Source organism: Triticum aestivum, chromosome 3B (genome assembly GCF_018294505.1).
Source record: "Triticum aestivum cultivar Chinese Spring chromosome 3B, IWGSC CS RefSeq v2.1, whole genome shotgun sequence".
Lineage (NCBI taxonomy): Eukaryota > Viridiplantae > Streptophyta > Magnoliopsida > Poales > Poaceae > Triticum > Triticum aestivum.
Genome location: NC_057801.1, coordinates 782,280,107 through 782,288,380, shown reverse-complemented (window position 1 = coordinate 782,288,380; position 8,274 = coordinate 782,280,107).

Here is an 8,274-nt window from a genome sequence, read left to right as displayed (position 1 = left end):
GATGATCGGCAAGCTATAGAAAATAAATGGATCTTCAAGAGGAAGATGGACGCTGATAGTAGTGTTACTATTTACAAAGCTCGACTTGTCGCAAAAAGATTTTTTGACAAGTTCAAGGTGTTGAATACGATGACATTTTCTCACTCATATCGATGCTTAAGTCTGTCCGAATCATGTTAGCAATTGCCACATTTTATGAAATCTGGCAAATGGATGTCAAAACTGCATTCCTTAATGGATTTATTAAAGAAGAGTTGTATATGACGCAACCAGAAGGTTTTGTCAATCCTAAAGGTGTTAACAAAATGTGCAAGCTATAGCGATCCATCAATGGACAGGTGCAAGCATCTCGGAGTTGGAATATATGCTTTGATGAGTTGATCAAAGCATGTGGTTTTATGCAGACTTTTGGAAAGGCCTGTATTGACAAGAAAGTGAGTGGGAGCACTACAACCTTTCTGATAAGTATATGTGAATGACATATTATTAATTGCAAATGATGTAGAATTTTCTGAAAAGCACAAAGGAGTGTTTGAAAGGAGTTTTTCAAAGAAAGACCTCAGTGAAGCTGCTTACGCATTGAGCATCAAGATCTATATAGGTAGATCAAGACGCTTGATAAGTTTTTTCAATGAGTACATACCTTGATAAGATTTTGAAGTAGTTCAAAATGGAACAGTCAAAGAAGGAGTTCTTGCCTGTGTTGCAAGGTGTGAAATTGAGTAAGACTCAAATCCCGACCATGGCGGAAAATAGAAAGAGAATGAAAAGTCATTCCCTATGCCTCAGTCATAGGTTCTATAAAGTATGCTATGCTATGTACCAGACCTATTGTATACCTTGCTCTGAGTTTGGGAAAGGAATACAATGTTGATCTAATAATAGATCATTGGACAGCGGTCAAGAATATCCTTAGTGAGGACTAAGGAGATGTTTCTCGATTATGGAGGTGATAAAAGAGCACGTCGTAAAGAGTTACATCGATGCAAGCTTTTACACCGATCCAGATGACTCTAAGTCTCAATCTGGATACATATTGAAAGTGGGAGCAATTAGCTAGAGTAGCTCCATGCAAAGCATTGTAGACATAGAATATTTGCAAAATACATACGGCTCTGAATGTGACAAACCCGTTGACTAAACTTCTCTCACGAGCAAAACATGATCATACCTTAATACTCTTTTGGGTGTTAATCACATAGCAATGTGAACTAGATTATTGACTCTAGTAAACCCTTTGGGTGTTGAGCACATTACAATGTGAACTATGGGTATTAATCACATATAGATGTGAATATTGGTGTTGAATCACATGCTAATGTGAACTAGATTATTGACTCTAGTGCAAGTGGGAGACTGAAGGAAATATGCCCTAGAGGCAATAATAAAGTTATTATTTATTTCCTTATATCATGATAAATGTTTATTATTCATGCTAGAATTGTATTAGCCGGAAACATAATACATGTGTGAATATATAGACAAACATAGTGTCACTAGTATGCCTCTACTTGACTAGCTCGTTTATCAAAGATGGTTATGTTTCCTAGCCATGGACAAAAGAGTTATCATTTGATTAACGGGATCACATCATTAGGAGAATGATGTGATTGACTTGACCCATTCCGTTAGCTTAGCACTTGATCATTTAGTATGTTGCTATTGCTTTCTTCATGACTTATACATGTTCCTATAACTATGAGATTATGCAACTCCCGTTTACCGGAGGAACACTTTGTGTGCTACCAAACGTCACAACGTAATTGGGTGATTATAAAGGAGCTCTACAGGTGTCTCCAAAGGTACATGTTGGGTTGGCGTATTTTGAGATTAGGATTTGTCACTCCGATTGTCGGAGAGGTATCTCTGGGGCCCTCTCGGTAATGCACATCACTATAAGCCTTGCAAGCAATGTAGCTAATAAGTTAGTTACGGAATGATGCATTACATAACGAGTAAAGAGACTTGCCGGTAACGAGATTGAACTAGGTATTGAGATACCAACGATCAAATCTCGGGAAAGTAACATACCGATGACAAAGGGAACAACATATGTTGTTATGCGGTTTGACCGATAAAGACCTTCGTAGAATATGTAGGAGCCAATATGAGCATCCAGGTTCTGCTATTGGTTATTGACCGGAGACGTGTCTCAGTCATGTCTACATTGTTCTCGAACCTGTAGGGTCCACACGCTTAAGGTTTCGATGACAGTTATATTATGAGTTTATGAGTTTTGATGTACCGAAGGAGTTCAGAGTCCCGGATGAGATCGGGGACATGACGAGGAGTCTCGAAATGGTCAAGACGTAAAGATCAATATATTGGACGACTATATTCGGAGTTCGGAAAGGTTCCGAGTGATTCGGATATTTTTCGGAGTACCGAAGAGTTACGGGAATTCGCCGGGGAGTATATGGGCCTTATTGGGCTTTAAGGGAAAGAGAGAGGAGAGGCTGGGCGCCCCCCAAGGCCTAGTCCGAATTGGACTAGGGGGAGGGGCTGCGCCCCCTCCTTCCTTCTCTTCTCTTCCCCCTTTCCTTGACTCCTACTCCTACTACTTGGAAGGGGGGGGGGGAATCCTACTCCTGGTGGGAGTAGGACTCCTCCTTGGCGCACCTCCTCCTGGCCGGCCGCCCCTCCCCCTTGATCCTTTATATACGGGGGCAGGGGGGCACCTCTAGGCACAACAACAATTGATCATTGATCTCTTAGCCGTGTGCGGTGCCCCCCTCCACCATAGTCCTCCTCGATAATATTGTAGCGGTGCTTAGGCGAAGCCCTGCGACGGTAGAACATCAAGATCGTCACCACGCCGTCGTGCTGACGGAACTCTCCTTCGACACTCGGCTGGATCGGAGTTCGAGGGACATCATCGAGCTGAACGTGTGCTAGAACTCGGAGGTGCCGTAGTTTCGGTTCTTGATCGGTCGGGCCGTGAAGACGTACGACTACATCAACCGCGTTGTCATAACGCTTCCGCTTTCAGTCTACGAGGGTACGTGGAGAACACTCTCCCCTCTCGTTGCTATGCATCACCATGATCTTACGTGTGAGTAGGAAAATTTTGAAATTACTACGTTCCCCAACAACCGATTGGCGATTGATCAAGCACTTGTTCCACTATCTTCGTGAATCAACAACTCACGGTCCTCAGCTCATTGGTAGCTCCTCTACCACCATTACGGCCTACTATGATGCTGACTGGGTGGGATGCTTGGACACTCATCGCGCCACCTCCGGTTTTTGTGTCTACTTTGGTGACTCTTTGGTGTGCTAACCCTCCAAATGCCAACCCAATGTTTCTCATTCAAGTGTTGAAGCAGAATATCAAGCGGCCGCATATGAAGTGGCAGAGTGTTGCAACCAACAACTACTCAGCGAGCCCCATTGCACCATCGACAAGAACTTTTGTTGTGTTTTGTGACAATGTCTCAGCTGACTGCTTATCAGCTAACCGATTTATCATCGCAGCATAAAGCTCACCGGGATGTATATTCAGTTTGTCCACAAAAAAGTGGCGCTTGGAAATTTCTCTGTTGTTCATTTTCCAATCACTCACCCATTGGCGTATGTCACGACCGAGGGACTTCCAACTCCATCATTCAAAGTTCTTCGATCGATTCTTGGCATCCACTCTGATGATTCTTCGATTGCGGGGGGATCACATATAATCATGTATGATTGTTTTCTTCCTAGCTAACTCTTCCTGCCCTAACTAACTCTCTTGATATATCCCTTCCTTTTAAACACGGATATGATCTTGGAGCGCAAGTCTAGGTCGGTTGTAATGTGTACATATGTACCGAACACACAACGATACTATGCGCTGCATACTCTCCAAAATATTCCAAATCTACATTGGGTACACAAGACAACCATCTGTAGACCACAATTGTGGCCCTGACATACCACTCAGACCAAATATAGCAATGGCCATGCCGACAAACTCGCCTTTAGAGTATGTGTTAGACTAAACTAATGTTCTGTTAATGACCAGCATAGGATCTAGGATGGTTAAGTTGCACTAAGATTAATCAATATATGCAGTCACAAAGTCTACCACAAATAGAACAAAAACAAAAAAGGCAAACACAAAGTCTACAAAAACGCGCGATCACAAGATTTGGGTAGCAGTACGATATCTCGAATTGCTAATAAAGTAAAACTGGCACAATCATATATACCATAATTTTTTTAGAGCTGGCACAATCATTTATAGCATATAATTTGGTGTAGGTTCATAGGTATGACAAATTATTCCTCACCTACTGATAGGTGAGGGAATCTTTTTAAATAACATCTGAACCTTTTGCACACCTTATTTCTTTTTGGGATCTGTCTGTAAATTATTTTTGAAAATTGAAGTCGTTTGCAATTTGCAGAAATAGCCACAAATTAATTATGTTACAACCACACTAAGGCCGTGTTGTTGCAAATGAGGGTTTGATCTAGGAATGAGTAGTCAAATATAGAAGAGGTCAATACTCATGTATTTCTGAAGCAATTATTTGATGTAAATCATTAGTTGTCCTGCAATTTACTCGTTCCCCTTTTTACATAAATGAGCTTCGTTGTTCCCTGGCTTAAATTCATATTTTCTGCACATTTTTTTAACAACTTGAATTATTTACCTAGGTATTGTGGTGAGAAGTACATATTGTCCAAATGTGGGGTGACTCTAGTACAACACCTAGTCTTATCAATGCAAGTATTTGAGCCACACACAAGTTAAAGAAAAGTAGGGGCCAATATCAAGTTGGGTAAAGGGTGTCAGGGCCAATACCGAGGGTGGGAGGGAGCATATTTCTGGAGACATATCATCACTACCGATAGCATGCAAATAGCTCAACTTTTTTGCCATGAGGAGCATGCACTGTTCTAGTAAACTTTTGATCTCTCGTGCTATCTTTTGCTTGGATCATTAAGAGACCGATGCCACTAGAGGTTATAGACTTAGTGGGATCGGAGACTAGCAGCATGAACCAAATTACTCTACAACATGCTTTGCGTGGGTCATAAACTCCACTACTTTGCATATAACCGATGTGCATGCTTCTTGGTGCACAAATAAATTCTTGAAATAAGGGTAGTTTGATGGATTGCTCATTTGGACGGCACGTCGGCACCGTGCTGAGATTCAAATATCTAGCTATTCTGTCAACAGACCCGATATCATGCCGATTTAGACTGTATTTTTTACCGAGAGTTCCATATACTATATGATAAACAAAATACATCAATGAAGAAAAAAAAATCAGGCCCAAGGATAATCACTCTAACATACTACAAAGTCACCCAAGAGTCACAATACAAAAAAAATTGTCTAGTGAAGAATCAAAACCTGAAGATCCTTAATGAACCTCACTAGTGACTAGTAGTAGTTCTTGACAACTGGTCCAATGCCACATCACCACTCTTATCGCCATGGGTGGCCATGAGACAAAGGCATGATGACACTTGGGACTCACACTTGACACTTGTTGGTGTGAGAGGGTGGGACAAGTGCAAGAACTAGGTAGGGGCAAACGGGAGGAGCTAGGGAGGTGGTGATCGAAAAGAAAGAAATTAGTAAAGATGGGTGAATAGGCTGGCCTAGACCAGGCCCGTCTCTACTCATGTCTCTCCATCTCACTACATTCCACACCCAATCCTGCCCCCTTGTCTTGCTCAGCTAGCCCCTGTGCACCAACCTGCACAAAGATCCTCACCATCATTCTGTAACTTTGGATGGGCGAGTGAATGATGGGTTGATTGGCCATGAATAGTGTATCTTTTGAGAAGTGATTGGGCTCACATCATGTCTGGCATAATTGGGAGGCTTCAGCACCAAGGGATTCCATCGGGTGACCTCAGAAGCCACGAAAACCATATTGGCATATGGACGCTGTTTTGCTACAGAAAGCTGATTCTTTACCTATCCATTATATAATGCATACGCTATGGTCAGTGATACATCGTTATAGAAAAAATAAATGAAGCCGAGTATGAATGAAACATACTCGGCGAAGCCACATTTAACCTCGGCAAAGTGTAAGCCGAGTGTTTAAGCCCTTCGACTTCATTTGGACCGACTTAAGCATCACTTCACGGGTACTCACCTTATATATAAGCCGAGGATAACAACAAGGCTCTTGGCGAAAAAAAGCAGTATGACGGCCAGTCGACGCTAACGGAAGTGCCACGTGGCATCTCAGTAAGCCGAGTGTGCAGCCTAAGCCATGTGCCTGGCTGGCACCCCGGTGTATACGTACGCCGAGTGCATTGAGAGCACGTCGATCTTGTGTATACTCCAAGAAAACCCTAGGCTAGACCCAGGCACTACCGAGGCGCGCGTACGTAGGTGAAGCGATACAGTCCACCATCTTGCAGGCGCTGGAAGCGGCTGCATGCCACCGATATGGATGGGACCGTGGTGAGATGGATGGAGGTCGACCGGGAGCCCGGCCCGGGACCTATATGACCATCCAATCGATCGCACAGCGAGCGGCAGTGTGACGCTCGTACGAACGCAGTAGCTGTTGCTGCTACCTCTGTTAAATTACTCGTCGATTGTACTAGAATGTAGATAAATCATGGCCCAGGCGCGGGAAAAAGAAAGCCGCTCGCTCGCGCGCGCGCGGCTGGATCGATCCATCACATCCCGGGATCTCGCGGCGATCGAAAGCCGGCCAGGTCGGCCTGATGAGACGGGCGGACGGATGACAGAAGGCGTCTGCATTCACGATCGCACAGTGAGCAGAAGCACGCCCCTGAGCTCCTTGATCATGCATGCGTGTGTCTGTGTCTCTGTGATCGATCTCACTCCAGAGGGCACACCGCACACACCCCTGACGATGCATCATTCTGGTTGGTAGGTATTTGAAACCGAATTTGGATGCATTTTCAGGACCGAATTGAAGCCCGAATCGTACAGATGCCCGTCCGCGGAAGGACCCGGGTCTACAAAGTAGTACAGACAATGGATAGGGGAGGAGGCCGGCAAATTTAGCTCGGTCCATGCAATGGATAGGGGAGCCTTCGATGCAGTCTGGCATGGCCATACCTGTCTGAAAGCTAGAGTCTGTGATCGATCCATGTGGTCGCCGCGTCCGTTCCCGCTTCAGGCCCAACACAGCAGGTCGCTACCACCCGAAGTAGAAGCAGGCAAGTTGCTCTGTCCTGGATCCTGCACACAGGAACAGGCTCCGCTGCAGCAGAGATCGAGCCAGCATAGGCTTTGACTGACCACAGTGTTTGAAGGCTGTCGTCCAGATTTAAAATAATTATTACTTTTTTTTCTTCACATAGTTTGTTTTGAGGTTGCTTACCACATACACCATGTGGTAAATTAATTGTTACTTAGCTCTTATTAACAGCCAACCGTGACAAACACCGCAACGCACAAACACAACACATCAAACGGTACGTTGCGGTGAAATGAGAAAGAACAACACATTATATCAAGCAAATATCAAGTGAAAATTGGAGCACAGCTTGGAGTCATCGGAGCCCTCATCCGTGATCGTGGAATTGGAGCAAAGCAGAGAGACCATCTCAAGGAGACTAGACTCAAGGGAGGCTAAGCCATCGCCATCATGTTTTTTGTTTGTTTTGAAAAGAGAGTTTCCTCTCCGATTTCGTATATAAGAAACCACAATATCTTCATCTTACAAGCTACTCCCTCCGCCCTGTATTAATTGGCGCTGAAATGGATGTATCTAGCAGTTAAATACGTCTAGATACATCGATGTCAGCGTCAATTAATCTGGGAGAGAGGGAGTAATAACAAAAATGGAAAAATGATAGCAAAGTGGAAAATATCCAAGAGCGCACAGGGATAAACCTTATGATATATGGGAATCCACAAGTCGGATCATCAAAGCATCATAAGAAAAACACCCAAGAAATCTTAAGCAGGAATTCAGATGCCACCTCTCAAACACCCAACTGGAACCAACTAGACTCCTAACAATCAGAAACAAAAGACCTAACAAGAACAAGACCAAAAGGGCAACTACTCCTTCACTACTGGATCCTGTTTAGTCCAATCCTCCATCCATGAACCGCACGAAAAACTTCACTTGCTAGAAGTTCGAACATTCCTACTCCCCACTTCAACATTTCTTCATCTTCTTGTTTTATTTATAGAATAATCCAATCATTAAGAATCTTGCAATGATATTAACAGGAACACAAGGATTAGTAATTTAAGATCACCAAACACCACACTATTTCTCAATTTTCAAACTGTCCAGAAAATAGCAGACGCCTCTGATATCATTACACACTTTT